Source organism: Perna viridis, chromosome 5 (assembly GCF_037379345.1).
Source record: "Perna viridis isolate PV_CMFRI_1.1 ecotype Kerala chromosome 5, ASM3737934v1, whole genome shotgun sequence".
In the NCBI taxonomy this organism is placed as follows: Eukaryota; Metazoa; Mollusca; class Bivalvia; order Mytilida; family Mytilidae; genus Perna; species Perna viridis.
In genome coordinates, this window is record NC_142449.1 from 43,536,821 (window position 1) to 43,540,954 (window position 4,134).

General features: G+C 35.0%; 1 pseudogene; it reads left to right on the forward strand.

Moving 5' to 3' along the window:
* Nucleotides 1-2,101: 2,101 nt before the first annotated feature.
* On the forward strand, nucleotides 2,102-2,761 carry LOC148617832 (uncharacterized; annotated as a pseudogene).
* The last annotated feature ends 1,373 nt before the right edge of the window (nucleotides 2,762-4,134 follow it).

A 4,134-nucleotide genomic window follows, 5' to 3' on the forward strand; every position in this document is an offset into this window, starting at 1 on the left:
TAGGTGTCTTCTGCTTTTCTAGAAACACCCGTCGAGTTGCTCATAAAGGTCAAGTCAGTGGTAGATGAAAAAAAAAGAAACGGAAAACTATGACGCATTGAACAAATCAGTTTTTTTTTGGTGCAGATGAATTCACCGTACCTTTGTAGTGAGTTTTTCAATCTAGTATCAACATAAACCTGTTCCAGAAGCATGATCAACTGATAAAAGTCTAGCACAGTACAAAAACTATGCGTAGTTTCAGCAACCTCTGGAATAACGTATGAGTTGTAAAATGAGAACTCCATACGCAGGTGCTGAAGGAAGATTCCACTGATAAAAGAAAAGTTGACAATGTGGAATGAACAGTCATCGCGTTTGCCATATAGTGTGGTCAATGATTTTTCTTTTGAAACCAGTTTCTACTTGTATAAAAAAATATGAGGCTTACTGTGTCTGTAGTATTATTTACCTCAAGTCCTTTTGGGGCAGATACGAAGTATAAAATCCCCGAAACTAGGATGGTTTATATATATTTAGTGAAAACCTAGATCAGATCAAAAAGGATCTAGCTAAAAAGTTCCTTCTTTTTGATCAGTTCAACCTTAAGTAAGCTAACGCAATGTTCTCTTGTTTACAAGACGAAATGTTGACTTAAGGGAGATTTGTCCACCATCGAAAACGAATCTCTGCGTAATATCATTTCTAAAGGTCCCAAGTACCGTATGCCGAGCACGAGTGGCGGCAACGCAAGGATGTTTCAGCATGGAGGATGTTATGTATGAGCGTCTATGCAGCACTGGAGGAACCAATGCCCCTCCAATCCCAAAGCGGAGGTCAAATCCAAAGCAGAATAAATTTATAAAAGATGAGTATTTTAATAGTTCTGTAGACAAAAAAAATTGATTTGAATTTAACAGAAGGCTATTTGGAATATGAACAAGGCCAAGCTAATATTATTGTTAAAGGTAGACAACGAAAAAATTACGAATTTTGGAAGCCTATAGATTACTATGACTTCATTTAAGACACTATTTTGCATGGCTACAAGATCCCTTTTAACATAACGCCTCCACCTATATGTTTACATAATTATAAGTCAGCCATGAGAGAGTCCGATTATGTTTTCGAGGCTATAGATGACCTTTTCAAGATATTGGAATGTTGGTTCAATTGCAATCGACGCATTTACTGTGGACCGGAATAAATGGTTGGTTTGTCCCACCTGTTTCTATACTCCTTAAAGTACTTATGTGTATGAGGCAATGTAGAGCGTATGGCTCTGTTGTTTTGCCTTTATGGAGATCGGCTAGTTTTTGGCCTTTTCTTTGTCCCAGTGGTGAAAGCTTTATTCCTCAGGTAGTGGACTGCATTTATTTACCCACTAATAAAGCTGACTAAATCCTTGGTAGAAGTAAAAAGTCGGTATATGGTAATATTGATTTACCATTTAAAATGTTGGTGTTGGGGTTTGAATATGACATACCACTAGAACATGAAAAAAGAACAGAAACAAAACAAACAAATCCAATATCTTTAGTTGATGGTTATGGACAAATTATGGTAGTGATCAATTGTATGGATATTGTCTTCCCAGGATTAGACTGATTATAGAATATAGTTAATATGTAGGATTAATATTATTTTTGTATTATATTAGATATTAATATTGATGCACGATTCATACATCATTTTCTTTTTACATATGTTTTTGCAGACTTTCAAGCGGGATATTTGTGGATTACCGGATGAATTACTCATTTCATTTGATTTGATACCGGATTTACTTTCGGAGGCAAAATCGGCAAACACCGTTAAGAAATACTACTATGGTTTTCGGCGCTGGAAATCGTGGGCTACTACTCATAATATTCAGGAGTGTGATATTTTACCTGCGAAACCTTTCTATATAGCGCTTTATTTGGCACCTTTAGTACAATGGTGTAATACATGCAGTCCTATTATTGAGGCGTTTTATAGTTTGAAATGGGCACATTCTCTTATTGCTGTTTCATCGCCGTCTGATTCTGAATTAGTTATACATGTATTTGAAGGCTCCGAAAGCAGGACCAGTTCAAATATTCATAAAAAGGAGCTTATTACTCCCGAATTATTGGAGATTATGTATGATAATTTTTATGTGACTAAAAATATATATTTCCAGCGTACGATTTGTGCATGTTTGTCATCTTTTTCCGGATTTCTGCGTATTTCAGAATTATTAATTTTGAGGAGAAGTGATATTAAAATTTATCCGTCTTTCTGTTTTCATAAAGAAAAGTAAAACGGACATTTACAGAGATGGTAGTTAGCTTGTATCCTGGTTCCCGGCACTACGTTCCAGGCATTAGCTACTAGCAATACACTCTCACATACTGAATATTGCGATCGGGAACCAGTCTATTTAGCTTGTTATTTCTCGTACTGCAACCAAATTGTGTCCCGTAAGGAATATAGAATTATATCTTGAATGGTGCGATATATCAGAGGATTTGGATGAATTCATATTTCGAAATGTAGTATTAAAGAAAGGAGTATTCTTTTTCGTTCTGTTAATAAACCGCTTAGTTATACGCATGAGGGTATTGTTCATTGAAGCATTCGAACCTTTGTGATTGATATTAAATTTTATGGATTGCATAGTCTTCGGGCAGGTGGTGCCATAGCGGCAACAAGTAATGGTGTGCCTGACACATTGTTTAAACGTCACGGTCGTTGGAAGTCTGACATTTCAAAATATGGTTATGTGAAAGACAGTCTAGAATTGCGTTTGCAAGTTTAAAGAAACAAATAGGAATTTGACTTTATTTTCATTCCCTTTCTTTGGGTTCTGAAGCGGCGTTGTCGCGCGGCTACCCACTCTATCATGACTTTATATTTATTCCCTTTACAGATTCTAGGTTATTCGGTGTTTATTCTTAAAGCATTTTTTTTGTGTCTGTTGTCTGTGTGATTCACAATGATGAGGGGTTGTTACCAGGAGAATTATAATTTCATTCGGTTGAATTAGAATGAAATTAATTTCTCCAGGGCATTTGCATCATTTGTGTGGGGTGGTTGTTACTGTTTTACACGCTCTTATATTTTTCCTCTCAAAATAATTTGGGTTTTTGGCGGGCTTTCGTTTATATTATGCATTCAGCACGACGACGTTCTACTGATCGGTCCGGTTAAATTGTATGTTTCTTTTACTGTATGTGGTTACATGTTTCATTTGGAATATAATATGTATCATATGTGATAACAAATTACACGTCGCAGAGGCGTTGTCGTGTGGCTATTCCCTTTATCATGATTTTATATTTATTCCGTTTACAGATTGTAGGTTATTCGGTGTTTATTCTTAAAGCATTTTTGTGTCCGTTGTCTGTGTAATTCACAATGATGAGGGGTTGTTACTAGGAGAACAAATGTACGTACGACGAATCTCCAAGGTTAAATTATTTTTACCATAACAAAATTTTTCAATATCAAAAATTTGAAAGTTTCTCATTTTGTTGTAAGGGCAGCCATGTCTGTCGACTGATCGAAAATACACGTATCGAAAATACACGTATCGAAAATACACTGCGAAACATATTCATATAGTTAGATAGGAAGCTGTTTTATAGTAAACGGTTTCAAATTTGTACAGAATGCTATTCATTACAAACACAGGATAGATATAAATGATTCACCCCTTTTAAAACAAAATAAGCTTTTGATACCATCTATAATTGATGAAGTTGAATTCAACATATAATATTTACTACTGGTTAATTCTTGTAATTTGTCTGTATTCATTTCCAATGACAAAAATGGCAATAAGTTCTACATATTTTAAAAATAAAAGGGAAATCATTGTGGTGGCGACATAAAACAAGAAAGTATACGGAGACAGTGTCGAGAAACAAGACAGAAAAATACGAACAACTGTATATAAAGAAAACAAATGCAAGAACACAAAACAACGGCAGAAAGTAAGATAAGGGCAGAAATTGGTCCAAATTTTACAAATGTACAACAAAGACAATGAAGCAAATGACACAAATGCAATATGCACTGTACAGTATTTCTTAAAACGATTTTGACTTTTCACCATTCATCAGTTCTCAGTTTTATGGATTGTGCAAAACGTCGGAAAAAAAAGAAAAGTTGTGAAAAATACCAATTTTC